The following is a 22,690-nucleotide window of genomic DNA, read 5'->3' on the forward strand; positions in this document are numbered from 1 at the left end:
GGCAGCCCTCAACCTTTACTGCTTCGACCAGACCCTCTTTGTTAGTGAGGATGAGATCCAGCAGTGCACCTCTCCTAGTTGGCTCCTCCACCATCTGCATGAGGAAGTTATCATCAATGCGCTGGAGGAACCTCCTGGACTGTGGCTGGCTGGCTGAATGGTCCTTCCAGCAAACATCTGGGAAGTTAAAATCACCCACAACAACCAGGGCCTGTGACTGTGAGGCCACTCTCAGCTGCGCATAGAAGGCCTCATCAACCTCCTCAGTCTGATCTGGTGGCCTGTAATAGACACCTACAACCGTATCACCCCTGCCAGCCTGTCCCTTGATCCTGACCCATACACTCTCAACTCGTTCCTCATCCGCTCCTGGGCAGAATTTAGTGCATTGCAGTTGCTCTCTCACATAGAGAGCAACTCCACCACCACGCCTGGCTGGCCTGTCTTTCCTGAAAAGGGCGTAGCCATCCATGACCACATTCCAGTCATGTGAACTGTCCCACCACGTTTCTGTGATTGCCACCAGATCATAATCTCCCGACTGAACATAGGATTCTAACTCCTCCTGCTTATTCCCCATGCTGCGCGCATTGGTGTACAGGCATTTCAGGGAGCGAGCAGAGCACACCAATTTCTCCCTAGGGGCACAGGAGGCCACCCGGTCCTCATCTGTTTTAGAATGCTGCCCCACTGGGGCAAGCCCAACTACAACGCCATCCCCCTTCGAGCCTAGTTTAAAGCCCTCCAAATGAGCCCAGCTAATTCCTGCCCCAGCATCCTTTTGCCTCTGCGAGATAAGCCTTTCCCGCATAACACTGTCTGGACTGGAGTCTTATAAAACCAGCCATTATCAAAAAAACCAAAGCCCTGCCTGTAGCACCAGTCTTGGAGCCAACCGTTTAGAGACTGAGTTTTCCCATTCCACCCCACATCGTCACTTGAAGAGGGAAGGAGTGAAGAGAAGATCACTTGAGCCCCTGAATCTTTCACCATCCTTCCCAAGACCTTGAAGTCATTCTTCATTCCCCTCAGACTATGGGAAGCAACTTCCTCCCCATCTGTCTGGAAGACCAGCAGCGGGTAGTAGTCTGTCGGGTGCACCAGTCTGGGGAGCTCTCTAGCAATATCCTTGATCCGGGCTCCAGGTAGACTACAGACTTCCCTAAGATGAGGGTCAACCCTGCATATTGGGCCCTCTGTTCCTTTCAGAATGGAATTTCCTATTACAATCACCCTTCTATCTTTCTTATCAGAGGTAGTCTTCAGTTGTGTAGTCAACCGCCTCTTCCTATGTGATCTTGTAGGCAGGCTTGGCACCACCTCCTCACCTACCTCTTCTTCAAGATCCAGGGCTTCAAACCTATTACGGAGGGGCACCTGGGGAGGCAAATCAGGCAGGGAGGGGGGCTGCCTGTGATGCCGAACTGGAATAAGCTTCCAACCCTCATCTTCTTTTAGGTCATTTACCTCTGCCCGACAGCGACAAGGGTGGGGCTGTCTCAGGACCTCCGCCTCTGTCTGAGAGGGCAGGAGGTCCATCTCCTTTTCGGGGGTACCTCCCTGGGGCCTTTCCGACCGGCACGTAAGGGTGTTACTCCACCAGTCGATCTCCCTTTCGCACTCCCTGATGGACCTCAGCGTCTCAACCTCCTCCTTAAGCTTCACAACCATGTCGAGCAGATCTTGCACCTGCTCACACCTCACACAAGTAGAGTGCTGGCCTCCCTCCTCCGGCAGCAGCAGGCTCTGGCACTCCTTGCAGCCAGAGACCTGAACAGCCACCGTTCGGGACAGAACCTCAGTCTGCGTTGCCACAGTCTTTTTGAGACATGCTCTCCTTCTGGAGGCGACCATGGTCATCAGCAGTCTGGGACGCTGGCAATAAGTCGGTGGGAATGACAAACAACAAGTGCTCTCTGCACCCCGCTGCGCTAGCTGCCACACCCGCTGCGCTAGCTGCCACACCCACTGCGCTAGCTAGTTGCTCCTCTCTGCACCTGGTGGGCAGCGACCCAAAAAGTTTTTTTCAAGGCAAGGGGAGGAGGTGTGGTCGCCGTCACCGTGGGAACGCCCCCCGCCACGTCAGCCGCTCTCTTGCAATGGCTACCGGGGCTTCGGGGGGATCAGCCTGGCCTTGAATGTTTCCAGGGATGGGGCATCTACCACCTCTCTGGGCAACCTGTTCCAGTGTTTCACCACTCTCATTGTAAAAATTTTCTTCCTCATGTCTAGCCTGAATCTTCCCCTCTTACAGTTTGAAACCATTACCCTTTGTCCTATCACAACAGGCCCTGCTAAATGTCTGTCCCTCTCAATTAATTTTTATGTACTCTTAAGTTCAGTATTTAAACCTGACTCACTAAAGTTAGATCAGAAATCTGATTGCTCTCAGCAGAAACCAAGATTGACCTAATCTAATAATTCTGTTGTAATATTTATGCATTCAACATAAAAATGTCTTAAAAGTATGATACTAATTGAAATCAGTTCCAACTTAGTTATAAAAAATAAAAGCCAGATTAATTAAATTACCTTCTCACAAACAATGTTTTCCAACCTCACAAGGATACAAGTGATAAACATATGTATCAAAAATCTACCTAGAAGTAACTGAAATAACTAGGACTCACTTTTTTATAAACAAAATAATCCTTAACTTATTGAAAGCTGATTCAATTGTTTCAACTGAAGTATTCAGCAAATTAGTGTTTTGTAAAGCTTGCTTTAACAAATAGAAAATTAGTAACAATATACTGCGTACAACCACCCTTTTTTAAGCCATCGGTCCTCACAAATCCCAAATTCTTAGCAATGCAATAGATGTGTTTTCTAGCCGCTTTTTTAACACATCTTGGCACTAAAAGAAAAGCCATACAGAAGATAACAGAAGTTTTGTCTCATGTGCTTCATAGAAAATGGTTGATTAGTTTTAGAAATGCTTACATTCACTTGGATATGTTTGCAAAAAATCATGAAAGTTAGTGAACCTTTATCAGTCACAGGGTTCATAAGGAGTACCTGTATGTACATTGATAAGAGGTTACAGTTATGTGGAATGGTGCAAGAAACCCAGATTTAACTAGTTCATGCCATTCACCCAAAATCTAAAGTTTAGGTAATACATGTTTCTTAAAAACTGTCTGTTTTCCATAAGTTTCTCTTAACGGATTAAAAAGAAGCATGGTACTTCATCGGCTGAAAGAAATAGTAAGAATATATTTTACACAGATAAAATATCTTATAAATATAGTAAAACTGTATAAGCATAAAATCCCAAACCAGATTCTTACATTAGCTTCCTAGAGTGATAAAATTTAAGACAGCATTGCAACTATTCAAGTGAACCTTCTACTCACAAGTCCTGAACAGCAATTTCTAGGTACCTCTATTTTTGAGACACTGTAGGAGACTAGTTCATTAATCTTGTAGTCATTACCAATTAAAGAGATGTATCCTGTCAGCAATTACTAACCTAAGGATATACAAGGAACGAACCAGTACCAGGTCAGTCTGCTCCTTAAACAAAGAGTGATTTGAGGAATTCCTTATAAGAAGGTGCTGTCCTTGCAGTTTGAACGTCCCAGAACATTAGTTGAGTTTGTTTAACATATATCTTGAGACCGTCAGACAGAGTGCCTTTTAGATGAACTTTGCTCATTATAAGCTTATTATGATACTGAAAATCATACCCACAGGTGCGAAGACCCCTGCCCAAGTGAAGATTCTAAACCATAAGCAAGAAAATGATTGTGCAACCATATGTAAATTACTAACCAGTCCTGGAAAGTAAATGGAAACATGGGGAGGTACTAACCAAAATCAAAAGTATAAATTATGTAAGTACTGTGAAGAAGGTGTACTAGTTTTGTGGTTTTACCATCTAGCACCTGACATTGTGCAATTTTGCAATAAAATGATAACTTGACTCTGTGTGTATATTCAGCTGCTTGCACACCAGGTAAAGAACCCTGCTTTTGGGACAAGTATCTTAGAAAAGGTATATAGCAGGACAAATAGTTGTGTGATTTCCTGTTCTTAGAACCATTATTCTTCTGAGTTTTTAACTCATGATGAAAGGAGCTTCATTTATTGAAAGAAACACATAGCAAACTAAGGAGTAACTTATTTAACTTTTTTTTTGTCATACATACAACATTTGGTTTGCCAGGAGAACCTCTGAAGGGAAACATGCATGAAGAGCCTGTTTATTTCTGTTCGCATACAGCAAAGTTTGGTTGCTGCTTTTAAGAAAAGGGAATTGGGAAGCTACTATCCCAGGAATTACACCCAAGTTAGAAAAAAAAAAATGTGGGAATCACAAGTATTTGCAGCAATCTCCTGCTAACTCCTAAAGGCACAGAAGTTTGGCAAACAAGTATTTGCTGAAACACCCACTAATATTCACATTAATGCATATCTCAACCATCTGAAAGGCCAGAGCTCACAGGAGTCATACACCTGGTAGATACAACATTTTAATAGCTACTCCACAGCATCAGCTGAGTATTTTGAAAATATAAAGCACCACTTCCATTCAGACCAAAACTAGATCAAAAGTTGCCATGTCCTTTTCCTGTAATGTTAACAAGTAATCAAGTACCCACTCAACACATGCCAGTAGTTAGGAAGGCAGTTCAAAAAATTCCATACATGTACTAGAGTCTACACTCCATACATTCTGGGAAAACTTAGGCTTAGCAAGGCGCTTGCTTTGGAAGCTACGGTACTGTGTAGAAATTTCTTAATCTTCACATAATTAACTTAATTATCAGAGCGTGCTATGGCAGATACTGCATTGATGCTGTTTCAAGCGATTAGCAAATAGTAGTTGGGAATCAGAAGCGGAATCAATTCTCTCCAGTCTGATTCTCGTGAAAGACAGATACTGCTTATGTTACTTTGATCTACTGAGTTATACCTTCTTATATATTTTGAGACCTACAATTACAGAATCTTACATTCTTCTAATCTCATCTGAGAAAGTCCATGGGGAGGGAACAAGAAGCAAAGGAGGATTTTTCTTGTTCTGCTTCTTCCCACAGTAGAGAACACAAGGTTATTAAACAAATGCTAGAGTGATGTCTGGCCTCATGGAAGTCTATGGTAATTTAAGGAATCTTAGTAGTGCCAGGATTTCACACTTCATTTTTCTTCTAAGACTGCTACCTCAAATATACACTGTTCCCTTTGCTAGCACAACTGTATTTATTCAGCATGTATCCTTTATAAAAGGAGGAGATTGGCTATTTACTTTCATACTCTGATGAAGCTCAATGTCTAGTGGTTAAAAATTCAAGAAAACTTGAAGAAAGGTGATGAATCCCAAAAGGAAGTCCAACCCAATAAACACATGTATCCCATATGCTTTAGTTATACCCTAGTGTTTTACACAAAATAATAACTTCCTTACAAATAGATTAACAATCAGTATTTCATCTTTAAGCCAGCTTTCCTTTTTTCTTGGGTGGACTTTTGTAACCTTTGGTCTTTCTTCACAAATTTCTCCGATCTACAACGGGTACCTCAATTTCTGCTTCCTCAGAGCTGCTGTCAGTAGCCTGCTCTGCCACTGTCTGCGTGTACTGATTCATATGCTCAGTAGATTCTTCCAAGTGTTCTTCCAACCAGTTCTTCTGTATTTCCTGTCCAGAAGGCTGCTGAAAAGAAACACCCTTGAGTTCAACCACTATCAAAGAGCTCTGACTCAAAGCAACAGGGGCCTCCTGTGAGTTGTGCCCTGCTTCTTCATTTTAATGTTCCACTGAGGAAGCTATTTTAGGATGTACATTTTCAGAAACAGATTCTTTTGCTGCTTCAATTACCATAGAGGTAGGCAGGCCATTGTCAGAGGGTTCTTCCTTGGGTGCTGAAGCAGCTGCATTTTCACTGGATGACGATTTCTTTTCAGATTCTTGGTGGTGTTCTTCAGTGCCCTCCTTCTCTAATGATGTGCTTTCTTCAGTCAGTGTTGGAAAGTAAAATGTGGGAAAGCAAGATGTGTGGTTCCAGCCACCTGGATGATAAAGGAAGATCAATACTAACATGACCATCTGGACGGTCAAAGACATAATACTAACATAATAATATATAAAGGGCCTTGGACAGATTACTTTGAAGTACGTTTCTCATAATCGTAAAAAGTTATAGCCCAGACTTGTGAGAATGGTATCTCGGGCCGGATAACCGCCCCCAAGTGCATGGGATGTGTGAATGTCCTTGGGCCTGGTCTGTGAATGAGTGGAAAAACAAGTGAGACAAACATCACCTGAGTTCAGTGTGTTCTTAATAACAATTAGTGGAAAAACACATTTGTAAACATCTTAGTCCTGTAAATCCTATAAATTGTCAATGGTGAATAAAGAAAGCAGCCTAGGCCTAGGTCAGCTCTTTGCTTGGCCAGGCTCTGTGCCTTTTTTCCTGAACGAGATCTCTGCCTCTGTGTGAATCTCTGTCTGTGTCCCGGTATGCATTATTTCTTATCGCTGCAAATGGTGCCCTGTGTGAGTGTGTGACACCTGGAAATTCTTCATCGAGCAGTGTGTATGGGGGCAACCACGCAATCCGACGGTTGAGTAATTTTTATTTGTGGCCACATTAATCCCTACGGTATAGATAGGGACAACCAGTCCTCGTTGAACGAGAGCGCTGCGGGATTGCGTTAGTATGGGGCAAGCCACTTCTCAGGAACATAAATTGTACTTGCAGGTTTTACTGCAGCTATTACGTTCTTCTGGGTATCATATTTCTGAGAAGCAGGTAGCTTCGCTCCTGGTATGGGTGAGAGAGAATTGTGCTTGGTTTCCAAGTGAGGGGATGTTTGACAGTAAAATTTGGAAACAGGTTGGGGAACAGCTACATGCAGCAATTAGGAACAACGCATACCAGGACACAGACAGAAATTCACGCAGAGGCAGAGATCTTGTTCAGGAAGGAGCACAGAGCCTGGCCAAGCAGAGAGCTGACCTAGGCCTAGGTTGCCTTCTTCTTTATTCACCATTGACAATTTATAGGATTTATAGGTACAGGCCTTGACTAAGATGTTTACAAAAAGGTGTTTTTCCACTAATTGCTATTAAGAACACACTAAACTTATGTGATGTTTGTCTCACTTGTTTTTCCACTCATTCACAGACCCGGACCAAGGACATTCACACATCCCATGCACTTGGGGGAGGTTATCCGGCCCAAGAGTGTATATATAGAGTGTATTATGGCTGGAATGAAATGGGAAAATAAAAAAGCAAAATATCCCAGGCCTGTGATGTACTGTTTGAACATAAATTTCAGGCCTGTGTCAAGCTGCAAGATAAACTCAGCTCCCAGGCAGCTCCCACTTAGCACCAGCAATTAACGGCACCTGCGTGGCCTTGTCTGTATCTGAACTGCAGCAAGAAGAGAAAGAAAAGGAAAAACCTGGCTGCCTGCTTTTACAGCGGTGAAAGGGTTAAAGGGGGGTTTTCTCTCCCCTCACTACAGCAATGTTGTAATACTGAATGGAGCAGTCTGAGGGTGAAATTTAAAGGCATCCCTAGCAGATCCATAGTTCTAATGAAACTGGGAAATTAAATCAAAAATCTTTTAATAGACTTATCTTGTGGTAACTAGTTGTAAAAGACTTCTTAATAAATTCACCATGATAGTTTTTCAGATTGTGGGAAAGAAAGACCATTTTTTGAAATCAATGGAATGCTAAATTTGGAACAAAGTTTTAACAGCTGAATTCTTGTATTTGCCAGAAAGCCCTATACCTCTCTTGGGTCAAGATTTGTTAAGTAAATTGTAAGCTCAAATAACGTTTTTCTGAGAATTCTGTTTAGTTGCATGTCCCACAAGAAGCTGCTTGGATCCTGCAGATCTGCTTGTTGCAAGTGAGAAATCTCCAAGGAAATTTTGGATGCCGTATTTCCACTAGTATGGGCAACCAAAGTATTGGTAAAGCAAATACTACACTGATAGATCTGAAACAGGACTTCGATCCAGTAAGGGAAAGCAATATCCAATAAATATGACAGCCAAAATGGAGTTAGAAACTTTGATGAATAAATTTATGACAACCTTACAGGCTGACTGCATTCGATTGGACTTGCAGATTTGTCTATTTACAGCTACAACATAGAAACAACCTGTGGGACAGTATGATGAGAATGCAAACAGACTGATATACTTGGAATGGATTTTTTTTCCCAATTCTTTTCGTAAAACTATTACTGAGCCCCTGGAATTGATTGTTACTCTGATCAAAAAAGGCAGAGAACAGATTCAGGTTTTAGTAGGCCATGATCCATCTGTCATATATGTACCTTTTGTGAAAGCAGATTTTGATTTTTTTTTTATTCACAATCTCTGTCCTTGCAAATTGCGCTAGCTGATTTTCTTAACAGCATATCTTTTAGCATGCCTAAATGTAAATTGCTTCAAAATCTGCATGTCTTTGATATCAGATCACAGACCGTATTTGTATTCAGTCCTTTCCCAAATGCTCGTACAATTTTTGTTGATGGTTCAGAGAAGTCTCATAAAGCTGTAGTGATCTGGTGTGAAGATAATGACTGGCATCATTCTGTTAAAATTGTTGAAGGCTCAACCCAATTATTGGAAATTGGTGCAGTTTTGCATGCCTTAGAGCTTTTTAGGGAGGAACCTCTAAATTTGGTTTGTGATTCTGAGTACGTAGTCAAGGTCCTACAGCGCATCCCCTCCACTTTTCTTAAGGAAATCTCACAACAGCAACTTTTTTGATATGTTTGTATCATTGCAAACTGCATTACAGCTTCGTAAACACCCACTGTTTGTTACTCATATACGCTCTCATACAACTTGACCAGGTCCCATAACTGAAAGCAATGCAGTTGCGGATTCTTATACTGTAGCTACAGTCTGCTTCCAGTCTGCCAGGGCTTCACATGCTTTCCTCCATTGGAATGCTGCTGCCTCAAAAAAGATGTTTGGTCTCACTCTCGAGCAAGCGAGAGACATAGTGCGCTCTTGCCCGGAATGTCAAGGTCTGATTACAAGCTCGCCCTCCCATGGAGTTAACCCTCACGGACTCTCAGCTAATGACATTTGGCAGTCTAATGTTACACGTTTCATCTTTTGGCCCTTTGAAATATGTACATGTTTCTATAGATATTTTTTCAGGTACGCTTTGTGCACCTGTGCATACAAGTGAGAAAAGCAGAGATGTTCAGCGTCACTGGACCTGTTGTTTTGCTATACTGGGAGTGCCACAACAGATTAAAACTGACAATGGTCCTGGATACACTGCTAGATCCACGCAATATTTTTTACAGCAATGAGGTGTTGCTCATGTCACAGGTATTCCACATTCTCCCACTGGACAGGCTATCATTGAACAGGTGCACTTCACACTGAAACGGAAGTTATTAAAACAAAAAAGGGGGAATACGACACCTCAGGAACAATTAGACAATGCAACATATACTTTAAATTTTTTGAATCATACTATGCCTCCCTCCTCTATTGCAGCAGTGGAAAAAACACTTCCGTGTTCCAGATTCACTGTCTCAGAGGCCAAAGGTTTTATACTGGGATCCCCTGCACAACAGTCAGTGGCAAGGGCCTGTAGAGTTAATCACCTGGGGGAGGGGGTATGCTTGTGTTCTTCCAACAGGACCAAAGTGGCTTCCTGCAAAATATGTTAAACCTTTCTACGAGTTGAACAAACACGACACAGGACCTAATGCCAGAGATACAGCATCTGTCCCTGCAGCAGAGGGCAACAAAGAAACAGAAGAGACCAAAGGAAGAGGCACTAGCATATCAGAATGATACAGATTTACATTATTTGGACTGGGGACTAACTGGCAAAAAAAACTTTCAATGCATTTGTTTTCCTTATTAGTATAGCTAACCAGCTTTCTCCAATAGTTTTTAATAACTGTAATTGCTGTAATTTGTATTATTCTGTTCTATTGTAGGTTGATTTGCAACAAGAAAATGACACATAAGGTATGATGATCCACAGTGGGCATTCAAACTCACCAACAGAATGCCCCCTTTTGACTTTGGAGGAAAGAGGTGACTGCACCACCACTCCACAGTAGTTTGTCAGATGACTGTGATCACAGGCTGGATTGTGAGGCAGTTACACATTCCCCTGAAATCTGGAGCTTTCAATTAGGAGGTTGATGGCTCTTTAGCACCTTCTGTGCCCCACTGTGCCTGTCCCCACATACATACACCTAGAATGGTACCAAGGTGTTGTCAATAAACACCTCTACCAACTGATGGGTCAGGAGGGGTGGGACCCTCGGTCAATTGACAGGGTCCTTAACAAAGGAGGTGCCCAGACTAGCTGAGAAGCTTCTGGACTATGTTGTAATGCCCACAACCACATCTGGCCAAACAATGAAACAGGGTTCCCACTGAAGACACCCTTTGAGCGGTCTTCTCGGAGCTGCGAGTCTGTGAACTGGAGTCCTTTCCTTAGACAGGAACACCATCTAAGGAAACTTGCTGGGATTAATGACGCCTCACTTCTTTATTTGAGTGAGTGACTGTTTCTTGTGAGTACCCTGAAGTAAAAGGCCTCTAGTTTTGTTTCTTGTGAGTGACTACATGCACGTTGTGGATCCTCATTATTTAAATACAATATCATAACAGTAATCGCCTTAGCTGATATCTGAACCTGTATTTTCTGTTAGCAGAGTGCTGAAGATGTGTAATACCGTTGAAACTGAATTCTAGTGTTTATGAGTGACACAAAGTAAAATAACAGTCTTAGTTAATGTACAAGGCCTGATTTAGGATTTAGCCAGTACTCTGCAAAGTAATTACATAGTTTGTAAAAATTAGGACTGTGAGACAAAATGGCTAACATTATCTAATAGCATAAAGTGATTAGACCCTAAAACTTCATTTTCAGCTCTCAATCTGCATATATGGGTTTTTGTGGGAATTGGATAGGGTTGTGTGATGTTTTTTTTTCTTGTAGTCCTTCGAATCATCTGGAGAATGATACAGAATGACAAGAACAAAAAAGCCAGGGTCCTTACTGCGCTCATTGAGAACCTGATGTTTAAAACAAACAAGGGGGAAATGTTGGAAAGTAAGATGTGGGAAAGCAAGACGTGTAATTCCAGCCAGCTGGATGATAAAGGAAGATCAATACTAACATGACCATCTGGACGGTCAAAGACATAATACTAACATAATAATATATAAAGGGCCTTGGACAGATTACTTTGAAGTACCTTTCTCATAATCGTAAAAAGTTATAGCCCAGACTTGTGAGAATGGTATCTCGGGCCGGATAACCGCCCCCAAGTGCATGGGATGTGTGAATGTCCTTGGTCCGGGTCTGTGAATGAGTGGAAAAACACGTGAGACAAACATCACATGAGTTCAATGTGTTCTTAATAACAACTAGTGGAAAAAACACCTTTTGTAAACATCTTAGTCCTGTAAATCCTATAACTTGTCACTGGTGAATAAAGGTGGCAGACTAGGCCTAGGCCAGCTCTCCACTTGGCCAGGCTCTGTGCCTTTTTTCCTGAACAAGATCTCTGCCTCCGCGTGAATCTCTGTCTGCGTCCCAGTATGCGTCATTTCTAATCGCTGCAAGTCAGCACTTCTGAATCATATGCATTTAAAACCTGCAGGGGGAAGGGTGCCAAAACAATCAAAGGGATAATTAAGTGAAGATGCTAGAGGCTGAACAACTACTGCCCCCAGCTAGCCATCTCACGAGCTATTTTGGCGTTCAGCATAACTATATGCTCAGTCAACAAACCAGTCCTCCCCTCCTTTTTGCACAAGTCTATTTTGTGAACTGCATTTGGTATCCAGAGTTGCTCTCCTATTTTCAAATTATTCAACGGATTATTCACGTACAGTAAAAACATTCTGAAATTAATCCTGCCACAGACATACTTGACCCCCCCCGCCCCCAATCAAACCAGCAGCAGTTTGGTACAGGCTCTAAAGGAGGTAAAGGAAGCTGTAGCCAGGCTAAGAACTCCCTTTAGGAAACCCACAAGGAAGCAGAACAGCACACTGAATGCCAAAGAGTTGTGGGTGCAAGGAGTCTCATGCATGCCTTTCCCACTGTATGCGGTTTGACTACAAGCCAACCACTTTATTCCTTAAAGAAGACAGCCGGTGTGAGCCTACTTGGAGCTCTCTCTGCTAGACAAGCATGGCTGTGGGGCAATGATCTTTTACTACTCACAGATCATTGGATGAGTCCAATTTAAGCTTTATATTAATCATTTAGTTTAAGTAAATGTGTTTTAAATAGAATTAATCACTTTGAATTATGAGGCTGTGTGATTTTTAATATACTCTCTGCTTCACATTACTAAGTAAACTAAATTTGCTGAAATCTTAAACTGTATGTTGTGAAGTTTCACTCATATTCACCAAACTTGTATCTACTTAATGAAAACATAGCAGCTACAAACCATCAACACCATCTGCAAGATAAGGCCTGCTATGCACTTTACTGAGAAAAACAGGATTCATTCAGACAGAATAACACTTTCAAAGTCAGCACAAAGCTGCTTTGGACTATCAACAATGTCTGCAGCTAAACGAAACAAGGGCCTGTCTGAAGACAGTGAAAGAATCCAATGAGAAGCAAGAAGACCCCAGACTCAAATACTATTGGACTGAATCATTGTGTGAGGGGAGGGTAAACAGTCTGTAAAGGTATAATTACCCAGGAACTTCTATGCTCAGCTCAGCACCTCTGTGAAGGCACCCAGTTCAAGCCAACCCTGCTGCTGTACTACTCCATTAAATTACTTTCTGCCTGAGAGCTAATTTTGAGAGACCTAGGATCCAGACTTTGGAGTGACCTGACACCAGACCCCTAGAGGGGTTGATATGCAGAATAATGAACCTTTGAAATCCTAACCAAGTGATATAAAAGAATCAGGTGTGCACACACAGTTCTCTGGCTGTAAACACGTGTAATCCCTTACCTGTTTTCCCTTAAACTCTGAGGAGTTTAGAAAGCAAGGGGGTCCATTCTGAACATTGTGACTCAACAGGAGGGCCGCCTCCTACCCTTTCGCATCTCCTGTCCCAGTATAAATCACTCTGAAACAACTCTCACCCAATTCTGCTTAGCATATTTCCTCCATGCAGTGAGTAATAGATTGAACCTTGCCATCGGACTCCATCGAGTCGCACCTTTCTTTAAGTTATCTAAACACTGTTCTGCAGCAAGCAGGACCCTAAATCACTTATCTGTGACAAATCCCAGGGAAAAAAATAAAGGTATTTTAGACAAATACAATTATCATTTTGCTAGCATATAACAATCTGCTTTTGCACTATAAACAGAACCCAGTAAAATCTATGTTCTAGAAAGGTATTTTACCATTCATTAATTGCTTGTACACTTCACCAGGGCAAAATTACTAGTAAGGACGTGGCTTTTGACTCATATCCAACTAATATTTTGGTGAGAAATAGCTGTTTCATTAATGCCAAGGCAAACAGGAGCAACGTATCTTTATTTTCAGTATCACATACTTATATGCCCTACTTCTGCATATTAGAACAAAAAAATTAGTATATTCTGTTTATGGATTTACATCATCTGGCCTAATAATTGCTTCTCCCAAGAATTTCATATGATTGTTAAACCAACTTAACTTTTTGTTTCAGTTCTCTTACCTCTGACACAGTGTCATCTGAAGGTTTTGCTGGAGACTCAAGGATTAATGGAACAATGTTAAGGGTTCTTCTTGACTCACAGAATGCCATTTTGATTCACCACCTAGAACTTCATTTGCTGTTTCCTCTTCAGCCATAAGTGAGGTTTTATCAATTTCTACTGTTACTTCACTGCTAAGAGGTTCAGATGGAGTTTCCTAAAAATCACATTTTTAAGTCAAGATTATGCCCAATTATTGTTCCCAAACACCAGTGGGTGTATCTGAGATCTAAATTTGCAGCTTAATCTGAGATGCAGCTAGCTCAGGTACCTAGAAATTACTAAGGCGGCGCAGTTTAGAGTAGCTATCTGTGTGCACATACGCAGGCACATTGCAAGAAAAGCCAGAGGCCACGGATGCATTTGCAAAGAGCAAGTTTTATTTTAGTTACCTCTCTACTGGGGGATCTCCGAAGCCACACCTGAGCTCCCAGGCAGAGGTGACACAAACGGGGACGCAGGCGCTGGTCAGTTCAGCCCTGCTGGAAGATCACTGGGCCTGTTGAGCTCGCCTGTATTTCACGGCTTCAGGCAGGCGCAGCCTCCCGCTCTTTCTCACAACAAAGCAGGAATCTCAGACACAGTGATAAGGTGCCCAGAGTTTCTCCCAGGCCTGTGTTATCTAACACAGAGCTTCTACTCATCAAGCACACAAGGTCAGTAAGACAATTAGTGTGATGTGTGTGCTTTTTCTACAGACAGGTGCAAGTCACTTGAGCGTATTTACATTTAACTAACCTCCTCGCCAAATCTTCCGCTATATCCCCATACACTATCCAACTACTTAACCCTCATATTAGCTTGATGTTGTCACCTGCACGAAGTTTTTGACCATGGCTTACACTGTTAGGAATGAAGCTGAGTAGTTTTTATGCATCTCATAAGCATACATGCTGCAGTCCTTCCTTGAAACCTTAACAAATCCCCTTTCTCACCAGTCAGTAAAAACATAAAACCCTGGAGGTATCACTAGACACAGAGGGTACTCCGGGATTTTAATTCAAGCTGGTAACAAGTATTTGTAGATACAAGTTAGATTTAAAAATCAAAGCAGGCAGGCTTTAAGGGGACAAATAAAAGAGTCAACAGTAGTTACTGAAGCATACCAGCTATTAGCTTTTTGTTCTCCACAATATTTGGGTAGGACTGTGTTGGTTTGACAGAAAATGAGTTCATTTTCTTCGTGCAGTTAGAAACCTTTCTTTTTCATAGCTAGCATGCTCATTATTTGGACTTTGTTTGAGAACAAGAGATAATGCCCCAGAACAGAGTTAATGTTTTAATTGCTCTGGTTTGAGAGCCAAGGACATTCTGAGCGCTCTGCCCACAGGTGTGAGGCAGCGAGCAAGGGGGGCATAGATAGGGCAGAGCTTGACTGACATCCAGACTGATCAATAAGAGTATTCCATCCCATTAGCGTCATGCTTCATATTTAAGGAGAGTCATGATCTTCCGGTATCTCTCTCGCTTCTTGGCTTTCTTTGCTCTCTTTGTCAGAGCCAGGGGAGTTCTGTTCAGGACATTTAGATCGGCCTTTGCCATGCTGCTGTTTTGCGGAGGTCTCTGGGCCTTTCCTGCCTTTTTCCTCTTTTCTCTCTCTGGGATCAGCTGTTCGAGACCAGGTGCTGCTTCCTGGGACTGGCTGCTTGGTGTTGATGGAGTTAGTGAGGAATTGCATCGAATGTCTTGTATTTTATATTCTATTTCTATTTTACATATATATTTACTAGCAGTATATTAGTATTTTGTTATATTATTAAACTGTGTCTATCTCAGTCCAACTTTGTATCTTCCCTTTCGATTCTCTCCCCTATTTGGGAGGCTGGGGAGGGGGATGAGTGAGCAGCTATCGTGGTTGTATTGCTAGCTTGGGTTAAACCACGACAAGGACAAATCAATAAAGAAAATTGGGTTGATAGACAAGCTAGAAATTTACCTTACTGAAGATCCTGCCCACCAGGTGCAGAGAGGAGCCACCAGCTTGTGCAGCGGGTGTGGCAGCTTGTGCAGCAGGTGTGGCAGCTTGTGCAGCGGGGCGCAGAGGGCACTTGTTGCTTGTCATTCCCTCCGACTTATTGCCAGCGTCCCAGACTGCTGATGACCATGGTCGCCTCCAGAAGGAGAGCATGTCTCAAAAAGACTGTGGCAACGCAGACTGAGGTTCTGTCCCGAACGGTGGCTGTTCAGGTCTCTGGCTGCAAGGAGTGCCAGAGCCTGCTGCTGCCGGAGGAGGGAGGCCAGCACTCTACTTGTGTGAGGTGTGAGCAGGTGCAAGATCTGCTCGACATGGTTGTGAAGCTTAAGGAGGAGGTTGAGACGCTGAGGTCCATCAGGGAGTGCGAAAGGGAGATCGACTGGTGGAGTAATACCCTGACATGCCAGATCGACTGGTGGAGTAATACCCTGACGTGCCAGTCGGAAAGGCCCCAGGGAGGTACCCCCAAAAAAGGAGATGGACCTCCTGCCCTCTCAGACAGAGAGGCGGAGGTCCTGAGACGGCCCCACCCTTGTCACTCTCGAGCAGAGGTAAGTGACCTAAAAGAAGACGAGGGTTGGAAGCGTATTCCAATTCGGCATCACGGGCAGCCCCCCTCCCTGCCTGCTTCGCCTCTCCAGGTGCCCCTCTGTAATAGGTTTGAGGCCCTGGATCTTGAAGAAGAGGTAGGTGAGGAGGTGGTGCTAAGCCTGCCTACAAGATCACATAGGAAGAGGCGGTTGACTACACAACTTAAGACTGCCTCCAGTAAGAAAGAAAGAAGGGTGATTGTAATAGGAAATTCCATTCTGAAAGGAACAGAGGGCCCAATATGCAGGGTTGACCCTCATCTTAGGGAAGTCTGTAGTCTACCTGGAGCCCGGATCAAGGATATTGCTAGAGAGCTCCCCAGACTGGTGCACCCGACAGACTACTACCCGCTGCTGGTCTTCCAGACAGATGGGGAGGAAGCTGCTTCCCATAGTCTGAGGGGAATGAAGAACGATTTCAAGGTCTTGGGAAGGATGGTGAAAGACTCAGGGGCTCAAGTGATCTTCTCTTCGCTCCTTCCCTCTTCAAGTGACGATGTGGGGTGGAATGGGAAAATTCAGTCTCTAAATGGTTGGCTCCAAGACTGGTGCTACAGGCAGGGCTTTGGTTTTTTTGATAATGACTGGTTTTATAAGACTCCAGTCCAGACAGTGTTATGCGGGAAAGGCTTATCTCACAGGAGCAAAAGGATGCTGAGGCAGGAATTAGCTGGGCTCATTTGGAGAGCTTTAAACTAGGCTCGAAGGGGGATGGGGTTATAGCTGGGCTTGCCCCAGTGGGGCAGCATTCTAAAATGGATGAGGACCGGGTGGCCTCCTGTGCCCCTAGGGAGAAATTGGTGTGCTCTGCTCGCTCCCTGAAATGCCTGTACACCAATGCGCGCAGCATGGGGAATAAGCAGGAGGAGTTAGAATCCTATGTTCGGTCGGGAGATTATGATCTGGTGGCAATCACAGAAACGTGGTGGGACAGTTCACATGACTGGAATGTGGTCATGGGTGGCTACGCCCTTTTCAGGAAAGACAGGCCAGCCAGGCATGGTGGTGGAGTTGCTCTCTATGTGAGAGAGCAACTGCAATGTACTAAATTCTGCCCAGGAGTGGATGAGGAACAAGTTGAGAGTGTATGGGTCAGGATCAAGGGACAGGCTGGCAGGGGTGATCCGGTTGTAGGTGTCTATTACAGGCCAACAGATCAGACTGAGGAAGTTGATGAGGCCTGCTATGCGCAGCTGAGAGTGGCCTCACAGTCACAGGCCCTGGTTGTTGTGGGTGATTTTAACTTCCCAGATGTTTGCTGGAAGGACCATTCAGCCAGCCAGCCACAGTCCAGGAGGTTCCTCCAGCGCATTGATGATAACTTCCTCATGCAGATGGTGGAGGAGCCAACTAGGAGAGGTGCACTGCTGGATCTCATCCTCACTAACAAAGAGGGTCTGGTCGAAGCAGTAAAGGTTGAGGGCTGCCTGGGTTGCAGTGACCACGAGATGGTGGAGTTCAGCATCTCGTGTGGCAGGAACAGAATAGCAAGTAGAATTGCAACCCTGGACTTTGGCAGGGCTAATTTCGGCCTTTTCAAGCAATTGCTGGGGGAAATCCCATGGGCAAGACTGCTTGAAGGAAAAGGGGCCCAAGAGAGCTGGATTGCATTCAGAGATTGCTTCTTCCATGCTCAGGATCAGAGCATCCCCACACGTAGGAAGTCGAGGAAGGGAACCAGAAGGCCTGTGTGGTTGAATAGGGATCTGTTGGGTATGCTTAAGCAGAAGAGGAGAGTTTACAGGTCATGGAAGCAGGGGCTGGCCACTTGGGAGGAATATAAGGCTGCTGTTAGAGGATGTAGGAAGGCAGCTAGGATAGCCAAGGCCTCCTTCGAATTAGAGCTGGCGAGAGGGGTCAAGGACAGCAAGAAGAACTTTTTCAAATACGTAGCAGATAAAACTAATACCAGAGGCAATGTAGGCCCACTGATGAATGAGGTGGGTGCTCCATCATTTTTGCCAAGTCTTGGGAAACAGGAGAGGTGCCCGAGGATTGGAGGAAAGCAAATGTCACTCCAGTCTTCAAAAAGGGCAAGAAGGAGGACCCGGGTAATTATAGACCGGTCAGCCTCACCTCTGTCCCTGGGAAAGTAATGGAACAGCTTGCCCTTGATGTCATCTGAAGGCATATCAGGGATAAGAGAGTCATTAGGGGCAGTCAGCATGGCTTTACCAAGGGTAAGTAATGCTTGACCAACCTCATAGCCTTTTATGAGAATGTAACAAGGTGGATGGATGATGGCAGAGCGGTGGATGTGGTCTACCTTGACTTCAGTAAAGCCTTTGACACAGTCCCTCACAGCATCCTCACAGCTAAATTGAGGAGGTGTGGTCTAGACAACAGAGTAGTGAGGTGGGTTGCAAACTGGCTTAAAGAGAGAAGCCAGAGAGTGGTGGTCAATGGTGCGGAGTCCAGTTGGAGGCCAGTATCTAGTGGAGTGCCTCAGGGGTCAGTACTGGGGCCAATATTATTCAATATATTCACTAATGATTTATATGAGGGAATTGAGTGTACTATCAGCAAGTTTGCTGATGACACTAAGCTGGGAGGAGTGGCTGACACGCCAGAAGGCTGTGCTGCCATCCAGCGGGACCTGGACAGGCTGGAGAGTTGGGTGGGGAATAACCTGATGAAATTTAACAAGGGAAAGTGTAGAGTCCTGCATCTGGGCAGGAACAACCCCATGTTCCAGTATAGGTTGGGAAATTACATATTAGAGAGCAGTGTAGGGGAAAGGGACCTGGGGGTCCTGGTGGACAACAGGATGACCATGAGCCAGCACTGTGCCCTTGTGGCCAGGAAGGCCAATGGCATCCTTGGGTGTATTACAAGGGGGGTGGTCAGTAGATCGAGAGAGGTCCTCCTTCTCCTCTACTCCGCCCTGGTGAGACCCCATCTGGAATATTGTGTCCAGTTCTGGGCCCCTCAGTTCCAGGACAGGGAACTGCTGGAGAGGGTCCAGCGTAGGGCAACAAAGATGATTAAGGGAGTGGAGCACCTCCCTTATGAAGAAAGGCTGAGGGAGCTGGGGCTCTTTAGTTTGGAGAAGAGGAGACTGAGGGGTGACCTTATTAATGTTTATAAATATATAAAGGGTGAGTGCCATGAGAATGGAGCCAGGCTCTTCTCAGTGGCAAACAATGATAGGACAAGGGGCAATGGGATCAAGCTGGAACACAAGAGGTTCCACTTAAATTTGAGAAAGAACTTCTTCTCAGTGTGGGTGACAGAGCACTGGAACAGGCTGCCCAGGGAGGTTGTTGAGTCTCCTTCCCTGGAGACATTCAAAGCCCGCCTGGACACATTCCTGTGCGACCTCTCCTAGGCGTTCCTGCTCCAGCAGGGGGATTGGACTAGATGATCTTTTGAGGTCCCTTCCAATCCTAAACATACTGTGATACTGTGATCCTATAAACTCTATAATTCAAAATAAGTAAAAGAATATTTCCTGATACTAATTCTATACTAGCTTTAGCTTCTCATATATACTTCTCAACAAAGCATCAGTACAAAAATCAAAGAATTGATAGTCACATGGATCAAGGCAGCAAAGACCATACTTAATAAACTGTAGTTGTATTCCAAATTTTTTATCTGCTATCGGTATCAGATCTGACTCACCTCCTTCTCACTCCATTTCACAGGAAGTGATGCATGTAACTCCATTTCTGATATAGTTTGTTCCTCATTTTCAAGTCATTTCCTCATTGTCAACAGCATTCTCCTCAGGTTCTTTTACCAAGTCTTCAGGGCTTTCAAATGTGTGGGCAGGAAATTCCAGCCTGCAGAAGGTATTAAGATATATCCTTTAAGTCTTTTAGATTAATACGTAGTGTTGGTGATCTCAGCAGCAGGGAAATTACTTTGTTACCAATTTTGAACTGCTATATCACTTACTTGCCATAGGAAATATGAATTCAGAAAACTAAATACATCTAAAACCGGCTAACACCTAATAAGTTAAAGTATACGCAATATATTTGCGGGAGACTGCTTCACAATCTCATAAAAAAAAGCAGTACTGAGGGGTTTCATCCCAGGTGCCAGTCTTGAGATGAAGGCGAGGAGAAAGTCCCTAACAGAAAGACGACCTTGCCGCATTTGCTAATGTGTGTGTAAGGGAAGAACCAAGCTAATATCCTGCCCTGTTGCCATCAGGATTCACTATAGCTCTGCTCCTGAGCACCATATAACACATCTTGTTCAGGAGTAGTGGTACCTTGTTGACGTCACCAAAAAAGCCCAAAAGCTAGTCCTCTCACATACAAACTAGCCAGTTATTAACAGCAAAGAATTTCTCAACCTGTGGCAGAGTCAAACCATGCCATTTGGCCTGTTCTGAACCACCATAGGGCAGCAATTCTGCATCTCTGTAGTTCCACAGAGCAATTTGAATACAGGAATTAGGCTGTAGCTAGCTGAAGAACTCAGCCTCACAGAAGAAAAAAAGAAAGAAAAAACCCACAACAAAACACCCACACACACCACACAAACACACAAGAGAAAAAGAAACCACCACCAAAACCTAATTTTATCTGTTTAAAGAAGCCTAATCGAACAAGTTTGAGGAATTTCCTAGAAAAGAATCACGTCATCTTCAGTTCCCGAAAAGAGGGTTTGTGGGTTTTTTTGTTTGTTTGTTGGGTGTGAGGGTTATTTTGGGTTTTTTTATTTGTTTAAGAGAATGAGACACAGAGAGAAGCAGTGTGTGTCTGTAAGTGTACATATACCCACACACAGGAAGGGGAAGAAGAAGCTATTTATTTATTTATTTTAAATAGCCACAGCTCTGCTTTCTGGATGAAAGCCAGTGTAAATTATTACTTCAGGCCCCATCTTGTATGAACTGTTACAGAACACAAGTGGTACAATTCTTCACATCCCCACTTGACAGTTATTGTACAGAATAACATTCTTTAAACTGAGACTTTTTTTTTTAAAGGATGTAAGTTTGGATATGATGGTTTTAAATCAGAATTTATCTTAACAAAAGGTTTTACTTTGAAGACAGGTGGCTCCCTGTAACTCTTGTTATTAAGTGACAAGCAGTAACCAGCTCCCAAATTAAACAGTCAGGCTTTATTTTACTGCAATATGCCACCATAATAAGAGGTCAGGAAGGGACCTCTCCAAAGATCACAGTATTTGTGGATACATGTCCAGTTATATTATTACAAGAAACTATGCTGTATGAATATAGATGGTTTTACCTTAATGCAGACTCAGTTATAACAGGACACATTCCCCTGTACATACACCCTCAGTCCTCACTGTTTTCTTATTGTTATTTCCAATATCTACTGAGCTTTCAGAAACACCAGACATTTTTATGCACTTTTCAGGTGATGTCTCAACTTCCTTTCTCACACCAGGCTTTATTTTCAGTGATTTTAAAATCAAGCACTCAAACAGAGTAGGAAAAAAGGAGAATAAATACTAATTAGCACACTGGGAGACAGTTTGTGATTGACCAAGAAACAAAATAAGACATAATAAATGAAATACATGCTCCTTTACCTGCTTTCTGACACCTGAAGAACATTTTTCTCATTTCCTTGGGAAGTTTCAGGTTCGGATTCCTGGCTATTTTTTCCTGTCCTGGGACATTTTAAATGACTGCTTTATGTCCAAACACAATCAGGAGTTACATCAGTGCCTTAGGGAAAAAAAACAAAATAAATGCAAGTGAACAAATGCAGACTGTAAGATCTGCACATATCCCCCCCCCAGTTTAATTAAAGCAACTGAGTGCAAGTAAAACCTTTCACTGTGGTACTTATTTTCTGAATATACGTGCATAGTCTCTTTACCAAGACTCATAACAATTTTATCCAAAGACCTCAAAATGTTTATGAGTTGAGCCTCAGCACCTTAGAGGAAGGCATGTTTCTTTTATACGCTTTGCAGATAAATATGCTAAGCTTGAAAGCAATAAGAGAGCCTGCTAGTCTACTAATCCACAGTAATCACAATACTGATAATCAGTTATTTTTACCTTCAGATGTGCTTACATGGACATCTGTTGATTCTTTACCTTTTTGAGAGTCAGCCTATGAAGCAAAAGCAAGGCTAATGTTACTCCAAGAACTTCTGATTTGATTGAAATACCTTCTTTCTAAAGCACTATTTCATAGTGATGAAGAAGAGCAGCTATAACCATTCTTAATTTAAGATACTTATATGTATCTTATCTCTCAACATATTAAATCTTTTTAATCATCTTTACTACAAGCATGAATATTTTTTCTGCATTTTACTTCTAGCCTTAACATAGAAGATAAGACTTGAAAGTAAACTGATGTTATAAACAACACTACCAAGTTTTTTCCTAACCATTCGGTTTATAACAGATGTCCACAGATTTTTTTTGTTTTTTGTGTTTGTTTTTTTGTTTGTTTGGTTTTTTTTTCCCTTTATGTATAAACCCAAAGGACTGCA

General features: G+C 43.2%; 1 pseudogene; it reads right to left on the reverse strand.

Annotated features, from left to right (window-relative positions):
- Window positions 1-5,438: 5,438 nt before the first annotated feature.
- The window catches only part of LOC136114545 (soluble lamin-associated protein of 75 kDa-like), a 28,244-nt pseudogene continuing 10,992 nt past the window's right edge, over window positions 5,439-22,690 (reverse strand).

This window comes from Patagioenas fasciata, chromosome W (genome assembly GCF_037038585.1).
Source record: "Patagioenas fasciata isolate bPatFas1 chromosome W, bPatFas1.hap1, whole genome shotgun sequence".
NCBI lineage: Eukaryota > Metazoa > Chordata > Aves > Columbiformes > Columbidae > Patagioenas > Patagioenas fasciata.